The sequence below is a fragment of the Chiloscyllium plagiosum genome, unplaced genomic scaffold (genome assembly GCF_037043375.1).
Source record: "Chiloscyllium plagiosum isolate Xiang-an unplaced genomic scaffold, Cpla_swu_hap1 HiC_scaffold_12, whole genome shotgun sequence".
Classification (NCBI taxonomy): domain Eukaryota; kingdom Metazoa; phylum Chordata; class Chondrichthyes; order Orectolobiformes; family Hemiscylliidae; genus Chiloscyllium; species Chiloscyllium plagiosum.
The window spans coordinates 54,070,583-54,087,888 of record NW_028270150.1 but is presented as its reverse complement, the minus strand read 5'-3'; the positions used below and the strand labels follow the sequence as shown (position 1 = coordinate 54,087,888).

The 17,306-nt window shown below is 39.6% G+C and overlaps 1 protein-coding gene across 11 annotated transcripts in view; it reads right to left on the bottom strand.

Moving 5' to 3' along the window:
• Positions 1-17,306, bottom strand: part of caska (calcium/calmodulin-dependent serine protein kinase a) — a 609,390-nt gene that overhangs the window by 369,987 nt on the left and 222,097 nt on the right. The gene's annotated exons all lie outside the window — the stretch shown is intronic.

The following is a 17,306-nucleotide window of genomic DNA, read 5'->3' as shown; positions in this document are numbered from 1 at the left end:
TATGTGTTCGTTTAAAGCACTCCATATTATTTGGTTTTGATACCACAGAAACTCAAATAGCTTAGATATTAGAAATGCTATCCAGCTGTGTGGTTAAGTGGATTATGAACAGTATCTTTCAAATTTTGGTGAACAAGTTTTAAATCAGCTTTGCCCTGGACTAGATATTGCTAAACTTATAAGGCTGATGAATCTTTGTCCAGTAGCTGAGAAAAGGTCAAAAAGCTACACCTTTCACAAGTCGTAGTCTTACTTTGAGGCCATCATAATGGCTGGTATTAAAATTAAAACATCACACTGACATAGCAAATAACATTCTTCTGAAATTTTACGAAAAGAAATACTTAATTCTGAAAGGTAGAACACCAAGAAGCCTCGATAGAATGGACATGGAAACATCATCTCCACTGGAGAGACGAGGAATTAAAGGCACAGTCTCGAAGTAAAGGCTCAGCCCTTTAGAACTGAGATGAGAGGAATGTTGTCAGCCAGAGAGTGGTGAATCTGTGGAAATCATTGCCATAAAAGACTGTGGAGGCCAATTTACTGAATATACTTAAGGCAGAGTTAGATAGGTTCTTGATTAGTAACGGGATAAAGGTTACAGGTAGACTGCAGGCGAATGGGAGTTGAGAAACATATCAACCACAATCAAATGGTGCAGCAGATTCATTGAGCTGAATGGTCTAATTCTGCTCCTATCTTTTATGATCTCAGAGATGCAAATTTTACCTACTATCACAGAATTCTAAATATTACCCAGGGATTCCCGTGTCAGGGGTTGTGGACACTAACGGATGCCCGTGTCAGGGGGTGTGGGCACTAACACATCCCTGTGTCAGGGGATGTGGGCACTAACGGATCCTCGTGTCAAGGGATGTGGGCATTAACAGATCCCGGTGTCAGGGTGTGGGCACTAACGGATCTCTGTGTCAGGGGGTGTCGGCACCAACAGATCCCTGTGTCAGGGGGTGTGGGCACTAAAAGATCCCTGTGTCAGAGGGTGTAGGCACTAACAGATCACTGTGTCAGGGGGTGTGGGCACCAACAGATCCAGGGAAATATCTGCACTGAATGAATGACAACAAGAGGAACCTGATTATAATCTTGTAAATTATCCTAACCAGGTTTATATACAAAAGTATCCTGATTAAGATAACGAGACATCATGTACTAATGGATAACCTAGACTCCTGTTTGTGCAGTGGTTCCTACCTCTGGGTCTGAAGCTCTGGGTTCAAGTTCACAGATATCTCTCAGCAAATCCAAACAAGTCAATTTAAAAAAAATGAATAGTCATTGCATGCATATCATTCTCCAGTTTGTGCTGGAGCACACATACAGAAAGGGATTTCTGTCACCTTTACTTATATAACAGGGTCTGAAGTATAACTTAAATGCCGTTTCTCAGAAAACTGATTAAGATGTTGTACAAGTGCCATTTTTCTTAGTAGAAGTATAACTATTTGGTTAACTATTAAATCTTAGGTGACAGTCATTTACAATTCTTAGCGTAAGGTCACAAATTAGTTTATGGGCTTTCAAGCTTCTTTCCCCGAGTCACTGATATTCTTGATAGCAAAGGAGAGGTATAATATTTGAGACCAAACTTCATGCTTCCAATTGAGGCATGTTGACAATGCTGGCCAGATGAATGCACATACCAATTTCATAAATCACTAATGGTCTAATGTGGGGAGGGACAGTTCAACAACTTAAATGAGAAATGCATGACACTGATCTCATTAAAAATACATCATGCTAAATAAAATTTAACATTTCAAAACAATTACAATTAAGGCTATGTTAGCAGAGTTGCGGAATGCTTATTTCATTATTTATGGATGAAAAATATCTCTGAAATAGGGAAGATTACATTCAGTACTACCTATTTGATCAATTTTCAAGTAAATGTTATTTTGGGTGCACTGGGTGCAAAAATAAAAGTAAAGTCGAGTGCATAAAAGGCTGAAACAATGTGTCTGCATTCAATAATGAACTGCACACAGAGAAAAACCATCTTTGTAATTACTGCCAATTAAAGGATTGGCTGTTTAAATTCAAGTGCCATCAAGGTCTTATTCCATGTTTCAATTTGGAGGTATAATGCCCTGCAAATTCCCATAAATGTTTGATGAATGAAATGAGTAAATGGAGTGATCGCTGAATTATTGCAAAACTCGAGGACGCTCAAAAGAAATCCAGACTTTCTCACTATAAAAATCTTGAGAAGGATAGGTCATCGATGCAACAAACCGAGAGATAAGCTTAATGGGAGATAAAATATGGAGGTGCCGGTGTTGGAATGGGATGGACAAAGTTAAAAATGACATGACATTTTATAGTACATAGTACAACAGGTTTATTTGAAAGTACAAGCTTTTGGAGCGCTGCACCTGAAATAATGCAAAAGTTCTTTTATTATGAAGTGGCTGAGAAATTAGTGAAATCAATGTGTCCTGACATGCATTGAATCTATGGTTTGATTAACTGGCGGGATCATGGTATGCTCACAAATATTTGGGGTCACTCATATCAAAAAATGGTAAAGTTTATTGATACTTCACTCTGATTAAATGATATAGGGACTTTTGAAAAATGTTTCTGCTGTATCTTTTTTGTTTTTGATTGCTCCTGTACTTCAGCCTTCTTTATTGCATTTCTTAATGCAGAAAGAAGTCTCTCTGAAAGTTTCAGGAACTACTAGCATACAAATTGTAATTCAGCCAACAGGCAAACTATATAATACTGTTAACTGGCTATTTATTAAAAAATAGAATCATAAATTAATGTCATCGGTTTGTCTAAATTTCAGAGCGTTATCGACTATAAATGATTATAGCGCAAATAAATTAATGCTGACTTACCACGATACAACTGAACTGCTTGTGTTTTTCATTATACATGAATTCTACTTTCTAATTGTTTGAATATCAAATATTAATGTTCAGATGTTGTTAATTATGCTAATAAATTATTGTTAACAATTAACATGGGTCTATTTTTAATCCGATGACTCCTCGACTAAAATTTAAAGAACAGGAATTAAGAATTTGGCTAGTGTCCTCAATAACATTGGCCAGGATACTCAGTGTTACTGTAAAAACTGAAAGAGTCTTCTTCACAGCTCACAAACTTTAAAGCATGAAGGCATTATAAGTTACAAGCATGGTTTCCTCAAAATCAAAATGAGTTAACATCCAAGGTTTATGACAAAAAAATTAAGTTGCAATAAAGAAAAATAAAATGCAAATGCTGTAAATCCAAATAAATAAATGCGGGTGAACACTTCAGGTGAATAGTTAGAGTCATTCAGCATGGAAACAGAATTTTTGGTTCAACCAGTCCATGCCAAACATAATCCCAAACTAAACTCGTCCCACCTGCCTGTTCCTGCCCCATATCCTTCCAAACATTTCCTATTCATGTATCTACCAAACATCTTTTAAACATTGTAATTGTACCCACATCCACCACTTCCTCAGGAGGTGCATTTCACACACAAACACTGTGGTAAAACACTTGCTCCTCGTGTCTTATTTAAAACTCTGTCCCCCCCCACACCGTATAAATCTGTGCCCTACTCTTGAAATCTCCCATCCGAGGGAAAAGACAATGCCATTAACTATATTGATAACCTCATTATTTCATAAACTTCTATAAGGTTGCCTTTCAACCTCCTATGCTCCACTGAAAGTAGTCCCAGTCTATCCAGACTTTCTTTATAACTCAAACCCTCCATATCCAGCAATATTCTGGTAAATCTCTTCTGAACCCTCTCTGGTTTAATAATATCCTTCCGGTAATTGGGTGACTAGAACTGGACATGGTACTCCAGAAGAGACCTCGTCAATGTCCTGTAGAACCTCAATATGACTTCCCAACTCCTATACTGAAAGGATTGAGCAATGAAGACAAGCGTGCCAAACGACTTTTAAACATTCTGTCTATTGTGATGCAAATTTCTAATTTGTCATTTTTTTCAGTTAATGGCTGGTTTGTTGGCATTGTCAGTTTTTGATGCAAGTTGTACCACAGTTTCTAACTAATACACTTATAGAAGAGGTCAAAAATCACATGACATCACATTATAGTTCAATGGGTTTATTTGAAAACACTAGCCTTTGGAGCGCTAATCCTTCATCAGGTGCAAGTCATTGATGAAGGAGCAGCGCTCCAAAGGCTAGTGTTTTCAAATAAATCCATTGGACGATAACCTGGTGTCGTGTGACTTTTGACCTTGTCCAGCCCAGTCCAACACCTTAACATTAAGAGAGAGAGCAGAGGAGAGCTGTCTCTATCTAGTCCTATTACTCTGCTAATCACAACATTAAATGTTTTATCCATTTACCCATATGGCCAATATATACTTTATCCTATTTAGATAAAAAGATTCACCATCTAGGATTTTTCATGAAGAACAAAAATTAGTGATTTATTGTGTTAACAGTAAATATGTTGCAAAAACGTAAAGCTGATTCACATACAGTTGAATGTTGATCTATACGGACTTCAGTAATGCGCTTGACAAGGTGCCTCATGGGACACTGGTTAGCAAGGTTAGATCTCATGGAATACAGGAAGAACTAGCCATTTGGATACACAACTGGCTCAAAGGTGGTAGTGGAGGGTTGCTTTTCAGACTGGAGGCCTGTGACTAGTGGAGTGCCACAAGGATTGGTGCTGGGTCTTCTACTTTTTGTCATTTTATATAAATGATTTGGATGTGAACAAAAGAGGTATAAGTTAATAAGTTTGCAGATGACACCAAAATTGGAAGTGTAGTGGACAGCAAAGAAAGTTACCTCAGATTACAATGAGAACTTGATCAGATGGGTTAATTGGTTGAGAAATGACAGATGGAGTTTAATTTAGATAAATGCGAGATGCTGCATTTCAGAAAAGCAAATCAGAGCACAACTTATACACTTCATGGTAAGGTCCTGGGGAGTATTGCTGAACAAAGAGACCTTGGAGTGCAGGTTCATACTTCCTTGAAAATAGTGTCGCAGGTAGATAGGATAGTGAAGAAGGGTATGCTTTCCTTCATTGGTCAGAGCATTGAGTACAGGAGTTGGGAGGTCATGTTGCATCTGTAGAGGACATTGGTTAGGCCACTTTTGGAATATTGTGCGCAATTCTGGTCTCCTTCCTATCGGAAGGATAGTGTGAAACTTGAAAGAATTCAAAAAAGATTTACAAGAATGTTGCCAGGGTTGGAGGATTTGAGCCATAAGGAGAGGCTGAATAGGCTGAGGCTGTTTTCCCAGAGCATTGGAAGCTGAGTGGTGACCTTATAGAGGTTTATAAGGTCATGAGGGGCATGGATAGGATAAATAAACAAGGTATTTTCCCTGTGGTGGTGAAGTCCAAAACTAGAGGGCATAGGTTTAGGGTGAGAGGGGAAAGATATAAAAGGGACCCAAGGGGAATCTTTTGCACGCAGAGGGTGGTGCATGTATGGAATGAGTTGCCAGAGGAAGTGGTGGAGGCTGGTACAATTACAATATTTAAAAGGCATCTGGATGGGTATATGAATAGGAAGGGTTGAGCGGGATATGGGCCAACTGCTGGCAAATGGAACTAGATTAGGTTGGAATATCTGGTCGGCATGGACGAGTTGGACCGAAGGTCCTGTTTCCGTGCTGTACATCTCTATGACTCTATAGATACCGGGTTAAAACAAGATCTCTGTAGAGATCAATTTAGAGGGAAGAAAGATTTTGTCTAATAACTGTTAGTGTGTGAAGGGAAAAAAAGATATGAAATGTTCAAGATATCTTTCAAATGGTCTGCTAGGGCAAGTGGATGGGTCGTTAAACACAGGCAATTGGTCATCCCTGAAATCTTCAAACGCAGTTCGTTGAAGAGCAGTCACAAGGAATCGTCAAACATAACTCCTTCAGTGGATTTTCAGGAGAAAAGTTGGATCAGGGTTTCAGTTACCACAATGGATCTTAAAAAAGGGTAATCTCAGAAGAAAATTCCTGCAGCAAGCTGTACTTCAATTGCACTCCAAACAACTAACTTAAGTCAAGTGACTTCAAAGAAGTGAATGTTAAAGAAGTCCAATGTCCACAGTGACTCCTTTCAAATAAAAACAAGTTTGAGTATTCCTATTCACTACTGTCCCAAATTCTTTAAATGAATCCCTAAATAAAATTAAATATCTTGATTGCATTATTTACTTCCATATCAGAATCAATGGAATTTTGTTAATCTTGCTCACCTGAAATCAAAGAGAAACGTGTGCAAAATCCTCAGAGTTGTTCTATACCCATGATACTACATTGGTATTTAACTATGGGAAACACTTTCAGTGGCAAATAGACAGATGTCACACACCAATAGAGTTTTATTTAATCATCAGAATGACAAATAGCATGTCCCAAGACTTTTTGATGGAAACATCAATATGTTAGACAGTATGATTCTAAAGTTCATATATTTAGGCTCTACAATCGCCTGTAAACAGCAAAATAGTGATTAGTTGAACTCCAGGTGATCCAGGAATGTTGATAGTGCTTTTATAATGCTAAGTAGGGCCCTTTATAAACTACACAAAAAAAAACACAAATGTAACCACAGTACAGCTGTTTTAAAAAGTATTTTATTATTCCATTTATTCACACTTAGTGGTCTTACTTGTGAAAGACATTGATAAATAGAAGGTCTTAGATAGATGAACTGTCATCTTTTTAGGACTAGCATGTGGTTTTTGGATGAGTATGACACAATCTGCCATAGTTTTGGTGTTTTCATGCTGCAGTACAAAATCTGACAACACCTCTATGGCCTTTATGTTTTCAGCTAGGGAAATGGGCAGTGAACATTCACTGATCTCTTGAGGGTCATTGGTCTCCTCAGTTGAAAAATGTACTATGAACAAATTAATTAGGTGCAGTAGTAAGCCAAACAGGCTCTCAAACTTGCTCCACTATTCAAGAAGATCATGATCTCATTGTGGCCTCAAATCCACATTCCTACTTTGTGGGATTAACTTTAACACCCATACAAACATACAAATTAGGAGCATTAACAATTGCCTTATCAGTTAGTTCGGTAAAAACAAGGACTGCAGATGCTGGAAACCAGAGTCTAGATTAGAGTGGTGCTGGAAAAGCACAGCAGGTCAGGCAGCATTCGAGGAGCAGGAAAATCGACCTTTCGGGCAAAAGCCCTTCATCAGGAATCCAGTTAGTTCTGTTGTGCAGTAAATGCCGCTGTCCATCTCCATGTATTTGTTCATGGTTGACTTTGTTGAAATTTCCAAAGACCAGCATGTTCATCTAATCCAAAGTTACCTGTTCAGAATTTCAGCCTATCATGAGCAAATTCTGTTGGATGTGCTATTCTGGTGGCAGAAATGGCTGATGATTTTGATACTACTCAAGGGGTATTAGATATCCTTTATCCAGATGTCAGAAACATGAAATGACCTAAAGACTAAAGATCTTTCCAAATAGATCTGTAGACATGCTGAGCTTGGGTCCTTTTGAAAATAAAATTGATTGGCTGAAATAAGACCATAAGACATAGGAGTGGAAGTAAGGCCATTCGGCCCATCGAGTCCACTCCGCCATTTAATCATGGCTGATGGGCATTTCAACTCCACTTACCAGCGTTCTCCCCATAGCCCTTAATTCCTTGTGACATCAAGAATTTATCAATCTCGGCCTCGAAGCCATTTAGCGTCCCGGCCTCCACTGCACTCCGCGGCAATGAATTCCACAGGCCCACCACTCTCTGGCTGAAGAAATGTCTCCGCATTTCTGTTCTGAATTTACCCCTTCTAATTCTAAGGCTGTGCCCACGGGTCCTGGTCTCCTCACCTAACGGAACCAATTTCTTAGCGTTCACCCTTTCCAAGCCAAGTATTATCTTGTAAGTTTCTATTAGATCTCCCCTTAACCTTCTAAACTCAATTGAATACAACCGCAGGATCCTCAGCCGTTCCTTGTATGTTAGACCTGCCATTCCAGGGATCATCCGTGTGAATCTCCGCTGGACACGCTCCAGTGCCAGTATGTCCCTCCTGAGGTGTGGGAAATAAACCCAAACAAAGTGAAGCTTTTTCCCCAAATAGCCCTAACAGATCTTAAGTGGTAAGTGTTGTAACAAATGGAAACAATAAATGGTAAGTGCAGAGATAATGAAAAGAAAGTTTATAGATACTAAGTTTCCAAAAAGATAATGTGAACCCATTCCCCAACAGACTTGAGTACAATGAGTTTAAGAGTTCAAGAAATATTTTGCTTTTGGTTGTGACATGAGTATTAAAAAATCTGAGGATAAGGCAAATGTATGTGAAAGCTGAAAATATTCATCATCCAAAAAACAGCTGGTCCTCAGGTTTTCAGATAAAGGATTCCTGGCTTGTATCTGAATTTGACTCATTATAATTCCAACGTAAAGTTAACACATTGTAAAAGCTGCAGCTGTCATTGCCCAGCTCAGTAAGACAGAGTGAAACAAGAACAACCTGACCGAAAACACCAGACATTGAGCCCAACTAACCTCCGTCTCTTGTGTATTCCTTCATAGAACGAGATCTGAACTACACATATCAGTAGGAGAAAAAGCTAAACATTGTTCACCTTCACTATCTCAAATGTATCTTTGGTATCTCTTTACACAAGGTCACAGTGAAGTCTTGAAGTGTGCTAATTCCATCAGCATACACTCATCCCAAAGCCTGTTGTCTTCATCTGCAGTAAATGCAGCAGAGATTGCCTTGTCATCCTGAGCTTCACCAGGTTAATTTTAATAGAGTTTATCACCAAAGTGCAACCCATCATCTCAGGAGACAGAAGGATGTTAAAAGGAGCGGGAGGGAGTGATCGAGTAGTAATTGCACCCGACAATTAATCCGGAACCATCCCCTAAATGATCTGAGGACATGAATTAGAATCCCACCATAACAGACAGTGAAACTTGAATTCAATACAAAATCTGGAATAAAAAGAATAATGGCAATTACTGTTGATTGTTGTAAAATCCCATCCAATTCATTAATACACACTTGGTAAGGAATTCTACTATTCTTACTTGGTCTGACACCACATCCACAAAAACGTGGATGACCCTTAACTGCACTCTGGCCAAATAGGGATGGATAATAAATGCTGACCCAGCCAGTGACATCACATTCTATGCTTCGAGTAAATGATGTCTTATTTTTTTGATTCATGCTGCTTAAATTGATTCAAATAACATTCACAAAATGACTCTTCAGCCAAGAAAACAGATAGCAACATTGCTTAGAATGACATTTATCTCTCAGTTGAGTACAGATTTCCTTTTGTACTGAACTGGTTGTGAGGAGTTGGGATGTCCAACTCGAGATATTAATGAAAATAAAATCACAACAAAAGAGAAGTTCATGAGTTCCCACTCCATTGTCCATGCATCTATTCTCAGTTCTCATTTAGTTCATGCTGGCACTCATTTCCCTCTCAAGACCATCTCTCATAAACGCTATTACCTAAACCTCTGCCCAACTCAATGTTGATGTGTCACATTATTGCTACACTCCAGCATTCCTGGCTGCCATCCCATCACTGAAGCGGAGGCCAGACAGAGGAAACTGTCACAGATGTTCCCTTTTGTTCCCTCTGCTTCTACCATCCTTTTCCTGCTTCTTAGATATTCAGAATACAAACAGGTCCTTTTGCCCACCATATCTATACTAAGTAACAAATACCAAACTACAGTAATCTCATTTACTTGCATTTGGTTCATTGTCTACTACACACTGGAATTTTAAATAACACCCAGATGCTTCTTCAAAGTTGCAAGAGTATCTGCCTCCACGATCCTCTCAGGCAGTACATTCCATATTTCTAACACCCACTGGTGATAAAATCTTTCCTTAAGATCTCCTCTAAACCACTTACTCCACACCTTAAACTTATATCCTCTGGTCTTAGACATCTGCCACAGAGAAAAGATTTTCATGATTTACCCTGTCTATGCCTTTCAAAATTTTGTATAACTCAATCAGATCCTCCCTCACCTTCCTCTGCTCCAAGGAAAACAAACCCAGCCTATCCAACAATGTTGATCTTGCTAATGTTGATCTTGCTTTGTGCACCTCCTGTGCAGTTGTAACCTTGTATGCCTTGCTCTTGTCTAAGTACCCTGTGATCTGTATGTCCCTCTTTGCTATGATCTGCGTATACTGCTTGCAAAACAAAGCTTTTCACTATACTTAGGTACATGTGACTACAATATATCAGATCAAATATTCATTCTCTCCACGTAACTGAGACTTTTCAACTTGGACAACATCCTGGTGAATCTCCTCTGCACCCTCTCCAGTGCAGTTCTGTTTACTGCATATGGTATCCCATCTGTCGTCTAACTTATGTTTCTGTAGCTGCTTACAACCATTTGCATCTTTAACTGTTTCCAGTTCTGATAAAAGATCATCGTATCAAAGGGTAAACGTTAATTTCTCTACGGACGCTGGCAGACTGTTCAGCAGTTCCAACATTTTCTTTTTTTTCTGATCTTTTTGAGAATCTGCAGTATTTTTCATTTGTATTGGTGCCCACAGAGATGCCTAGCTTTGCTCACTTTGCAAACTGACATGGCTCCCAAACTGTTCTTCCCAAATATATAAAGAAGGCATATAGTGTTATTCCAGTAATAACTTTTTAAATTATTTATTCCAAGGATGAAGGTAACTACTTTCTTCTCAATCTGTTGCATTGAGAGTTGGTGGGAGATCTCTTTGCTTCATTTACAAATGTCTATTCATTTTACTATGTTCTCCACCTATAAATTTTAAAACCTATGGAAATAAAAACCTTTTCACATGCTCTTTTCAGTGATACATTGTTGGCAAGTAGACTCAACATGTAAAATTTCAGTCTCATCCACCCTCACTGTCTCTTGCAGCCTCCTCTTCCATCCCTAACTCCTCTTGCAGTGTCCTTCCTGCACCCAGAAAATATCTCACCACAGCAAACCCCAGCTGCAAAAGGTACCCACTTATCTTTAGTTAAAGGTTCCGTCCTAGTCTTACTAAAAGGATTCCTGACAACTCAGTCACTGCTGCTACTTCCAACTGTTCACTGCTCCTTCAATCACAGATGATTTTTCTGCTGTGATCACAGGAGATGTTAGATTCATTAGTAAACCTTATCAGCAGCAAATGCGAGGGGGATTCAGGCTGTGATTGGACAGCAACTGCTCAAGCGCTTTGGCAGTTCAATGAATAGGGTGACTTTTCTGATTGGTTGCCCTGTGATCGAATTCTTCTGGTCAATTTGAGTACTTCTGGAAGCAAACTCACCTGCTGTCCAATGTATTTTGAGCACTGTTGAGATGATGTTCTCTCCAGCAGAATTGAATGGACTCATCACTTTAAATGCTGCTCGCAGTGTTGTGCTGACCCTCTGCAGCAAAACTGGAATGTCCTCTCCAGGGTGCAAGTAAGATCAAATTTAATAGAGATTCTGGGCTGCCCAAATGCCAGTTGTCTCTTGGCTGACTTGCCTGGTTCAATCCAAAGGAATGCAATCACTATGTCTGATATTAGCTTGGTTGGAAGTGTTGCCAGAAAAATTAAATATTTAGTCATCAGTCTTCCTTTAGGTTCCTCTCCAGAGTTTATGGCAATACTTATTTCTATCTAGTCTTCAACTCTCAAAATATTGCAAAAGGCAGCAAAATTCCATATATATATACACATTTAGTTCATGATCATTGGGGCATGTCCACATAGTAATAGGCTGAGATACGACATGTTTTGGATAAAGCCTTGTAGAGTTCCTCTGAAATGTTAGTGAAATGCACCACTTTGATTTTGTCCAAGAACTGTTCTAATTTTCAATCTTGATGATAATCAGAGGATTTCCTTTCACTAAACTATGGTTACACACCTCATTTTGCAGTGTCAAACTTGTAGTCATTTACATTTGCAAATAAATCATTCCACCCTGACAAATAACAGTTGATTCTTCTATAATATTTTGAATCATCTACACAGGTGTTTTCAACAGCAATTGAGTCACATTACTTGGAAGCAAAATATTGAGTTCCATGGATGAAAGTAATGATAGTGCCAAATAAAATTTAAAAATTCTCCAATTTTACTGGCCAAAAGGAGTAAACTCCATACACCTTCTTTTGGATAAGTGATGTTGGCTAGATTAACTGCAGAGCAAGTTTTCTTAACTTTGGACAGAACCAGATATATTCATATTCATAGCTAGCATCTAAGCCCTTTTGCATAGTTTAATAGAATCTACATTAAATACACGCAAGGGATCACTTTGGAAAATAAAGCAGAAGAACAAAGAAAATTTACAGCCCAGGAACAGGCCCTTCGGCCCTCCAAGCCTGAGCCGATCCAAATGCAGTGTCTAAACCCGTCGGTCAATTCCTAAGCATCTGTATCCCTCTGCTCCCCATCTATTCATGCATCTATCCAGACGCATCTTAAGTGCATCTACCGTACCTGCCTCTACCACCTCTGCTGGCAATGCGTTCCAGATGCCCATCACCCTCTGTGTGAAGTACTTGCCGCGTGTATCCCCCTTAAGCTTTCCACCTCTCACCTTGAAAGCGTGCCCTTTCGTTATGGAATCCTTCACCCTGGGAAAAAGCTTGTCTCTATCCACCCTGTCTATACCATTCATGATTTTGTAAACCTCAATCTGGTCCACCCCTCAATCTCCTTTTTTCTAATGAAAATATACCTAATCTACTCAACCTCTCTTCATAGCTAGTACCTTCCATAGCAGGCAATGTCCTTGTAAACCTTCACTGCACCCTCTCCAAAGCGTCCACATCCTTTTGGTAATGTGGCAACCAGAACTGTACACAGTAATCCAAATGCGGCCGAACCAAAGTCTTGTACAATTTTAACATGGCTTGCCAGCACTTATACTCAACACCCCGTCCAATGAAGGCAAGCATACTATATGCCTTCTTGACCGCTCTATCCACCTGTGCAGCAACATTCAGTGCACAATGGACCTGAACTCCCAGATATCTCTGCCCATCACCTTTTCCCAAGGCTCATCCGTTCATTGTATAATTTGCTCTAGAATTAGTCTTGCCTAAATGCATCACCTCACATTTGTCTGGATTGAAATCCATCTGCCACTTTTCCGCTGAACTCTCCAGTCTATCCATATCATCCTGTATTCTTTGACATTCCCTTATGCTTTCTGTTACTCCACCAATCTTCGTGTCACCTGCAAACCTACTGATCATACCAATAGTGCCCTCTTCCAGATCATTTATGTATATCACAAACAACAGTGGCCCCAACACTGACCTCTGCAGAACACGACTGGTCACCTTTCTCCATTTTGAGAAACTCCCTTTAACTACTACTCTCTGTCCCCTGTTGCTCAACCAGTTCTTTATCCACCTAGCTAGAACACTCTGCACACCATGTGACTTCAGTTTCTCCATTAGTCTACCATGGGGAACCTTACTAAAGTCCATGTATATGATGTCTACAGCCCTTCCTTCATCTATCAACTTGGTCACTTCCTCAAAAGAACTCGGTAAGGCACGATCTCCCCCACACAAAACCATATTGCTTATCACTGATAAGCCCATTCTTTTCAAAATATAAATAGATCCTATCCCTCAATACCCTCTCCAGTAAATTTCCCACTACTGACGTCAGGCTCACTAGTCTGTAGTTACCCGGAATATCCCTACTACCCTTCTTGTACAAAGGGACAACATGAGCAACCTTCCAGTCCTCTGATACCTCACCTGTATTTAACGATGCCACAAAAATATCTGTCAGGGCCCCAGCTATTTCCTCTCTTGCCTCCCTCAGCAACCTGGGATAGATCCCATCTGGTCCTGGGGATTTATCCACCTTAATAACCTCTAGCCTACCCAACACATCTTCCCTACTTATGCCAACATGATCCAGACTAATCAAACTTTGACCTCTAATCTCAAGATTCATCATGTACCTCTCCTCAGTGAGCACTGATACAAAGTAAGCATTCAGAATTTCACTCATTCTGTCAGGTTCGACACACAGCCTTCCTTCATTATCCTTTCTCTAGTTATCCACTTGCTTATTACATAAGAATAAAATGCTTTGGAATTCTCCTTAATTCTGCTCACTAAAGCTATTTCATTACCCCTTTTTGTCCGCAATATTCCTCGTTTAAGACTTGTCCTACTCTTCCGATATTCCTCCAGGGCCCATTCTGTTCTTAGCTGCCTAGACCTCACGTACGCTTCCCTCTTCCTCTTGGCTAGTCGTACAATTTCTGTCATCCACGGTTCACGAACCTTGCCCTTCCTATCCTTTTGCCTTCAACGGGACATGCTTATCCTGCACTATCTTTAACCTATCTTTGAAAGCCTCCCACATATCAAAAGTGGACTTCCCTTCAAATAGCTGTGTCCAATCCACATTTCCCAGCTCCTGCCTAATTTTGATATAATTGGCCTTGGCCCAGTTTAGTAGTCTTCCCTTAGGACCACTCTCATCTTTATCTACGAGTATTCTAAAACTTACAGAATTGTGGTCACTGTTCCCAAAGAAATTCCCCCACCACAACTTCTACCACTTGTCCTGGCTCGTTGCCCAGTACCAGGTTCCATATGGCCCCTTCCCTCGTCGGACTATTGACATACTGCTCTCGAAAACTCTCCTGGATGCTTCTTACAAATTCTACCCATCCAGACCTCTACGCTAAGTGTATCCCAGTCAATGTTGGGAAAATTAAAATCTCCCATCACTACTACCCTATTGCCTCTACATCTTTCCATAATCTGTTTATCTATTTGTTCTACTACCTCACGCTCACTGTTGATACAGCCCCAACAATGTAACTGCACCCTTCTCATTTCTCAGCTCCACCAATAATGCCTCACTACCCACAACCTCCATAGTGTACTCCTTTGGCACACAAGGTCACAATAAAGTCAATGGAAACAATTAGGATTTTTGGATGCTTGTGTTACTGTATATTGAAACTACTCTGTACGTACAATTCATACAAATGGGAGCATGTTTGGTAAAAATGATTGCAAATCACTCCTAATGAAACTGTTGCAGCCCTATTCAAAAACATGTTACCGTAGAAGGAACTGAAAATATCAAGACCGTTCAATATTTAAATATAGCAGAAGTAAAGCAAGTCAGTCAAACCAACTTCCTGTATCTATTGCGTTACAAACCGCAAGTTGATTTCCCCAATTGCTAAGGTGCTTCATTTGAACTGGATGTTGTTTTAGCAAAAAAAAACTTTAAATTAATCATGACTTTTGCTGTTACTTAATCATGTATCAACAACAAATTTGAAGAAGTATGGTTTGTAAGACTAATATTGACTGTAACACACTAATTTCAACTACTCATCACTATCATAGGAACTTTTCAGAAACATGAACATGGCATGTTGATTTCCTGAAACTTCATGCACTTATTGTCATTGGGCACAAATTCAAAAACGTTTGCATTTCACTGTGTGGCATTTCATGGTCTATAACTAAATTAATAACTGCAAGGACTGAAACAACACAACTGAATTGTTATAAACAGAGGCGTAGTTAACTGAGCGCTGTAGAATTGAGCGATAATACACTTGGAGAATCCTGACTTAAGCCTACAATTGGCAGTGTTGACACTCCTGATCACTTAAGGTTTTAAATAGTACTGAAGGAGAAACTTGCTGTGCAGCAGAAATGGAAATGGACTTTTTATTCCCTGATGTCACAACTTTCATTTTTTCATTCCTGCCATACTTTACCAACTGATTCACCATTGCCCATGTTGTTCATGAGCTGGGAAAATTGTGTCTCACAGAGGAAGATAGAATAAACCACCAAGCTGCACGAGAGAGACTAGAGACAATCAATAAGGAGGAACTGAAAGAAATTAGTAGCAGTTAAAAAAAAATGGACTAGTCAAATTAACGAGACTTATTGTAGATAAAGTGCTTGGACTGACATAAAATGATCCACAAGCCTGAACATTGAATAAGGTAACTGTAGAGATAGTTAGTGCATCAGTGATTGCCTTCCAAATTACAGCTGCTCACAGATTGAAAAGTAGTAAATGTAAGCCCACTATGTGAGAAAAGAGGGAGTGAGAAAACAGGGATTTACAACCCTTTAGCTTGAATCAACAGTAGGGAAAAAAATCAATCATGAAATATGCGAAAAATTAGGCACTTAGAAAATAATACGATTGTGCATAGGCAACATAGATTAATGAAAGGGGCATCAAGTTTGGTAAACCTGCTACCAGAGTAACAAACAGAATAGATCATGGTGAAAACCATTGGACACTGGGTACTTGGGTTTTTAAAAGACTTTCGATAAGATTACACACAGAGGTTTACAAGCAAAACTACAGTGTATGGAGTTAGAGATAAAATAGTGACACAAGGTGCAAATTGGTTAATGAATAGAAGTGAAATAGAAGGACTAAATGGGTCATTCGCAGTAACAAAAAAATGCTGGAAAAGCTCAGCAGGTCTGGCAGCATCTGTGAACAGAAATCAGAGTTAACATTTCTGGTCCGGTGACTCTTCCTGAGAATGGATGGTAGCTCGGGAAACGTTCGTTTAAATTAATGATTTGGAAGTGCCCATGTTGGACTGGGGTATAATAAATTAAAAATCACACTACACCAGGTTATACGCCAATAGGCTTACTTGGAAGTACTAGCTTTCGGAGCACTGCTTCTTCATCAGGTGGTTATGAAGTATAAGATTGTAGGACACAGAATTTATAGCAAAAGTTTACAGCGTGCTGTAACTGAAATTATACATTGAAAAAGACCTGGATTGTTTGTTAAGTCTTTCATCTTTTAGAATGGGCATGTTGGTTTCAGTTCTTTCATATGTAAATCCCAGAACTTTCTACATTCTCAAGGGAAATTTAACTCACACAGACCCTATCTTATACGCTCACACATAGACTCCCACACTCACACGCACCCTCTCACAGACTTATACCCCTTTACATTCACACACATACATGCTCTCACGGGCGCACACACACACGTTGGTGGGGTGAATTTGTATCTGCAGAATGATGTTTTATTTTGCTCAAAAACTGTATGAATCCATGTAAGATTTTGTAAATCCTTTTTTTTAAAGATTAGAATCAGTCTGAACATTGGAGCACGGTCAGCCTCACTTTCAATACATTATCTGGGCAAACATGGCACAAGGGGGCGCGCTCATGCAGGAGACGTGAAAGGGGGATGTGCGCTCACACAGAAGACTCGAGAGAGCACGCACACCAGAGGCAGCCACAGAGAGTGTGCCCGCACCAGCAGGAGCCATAGAGAGCCAGCACAC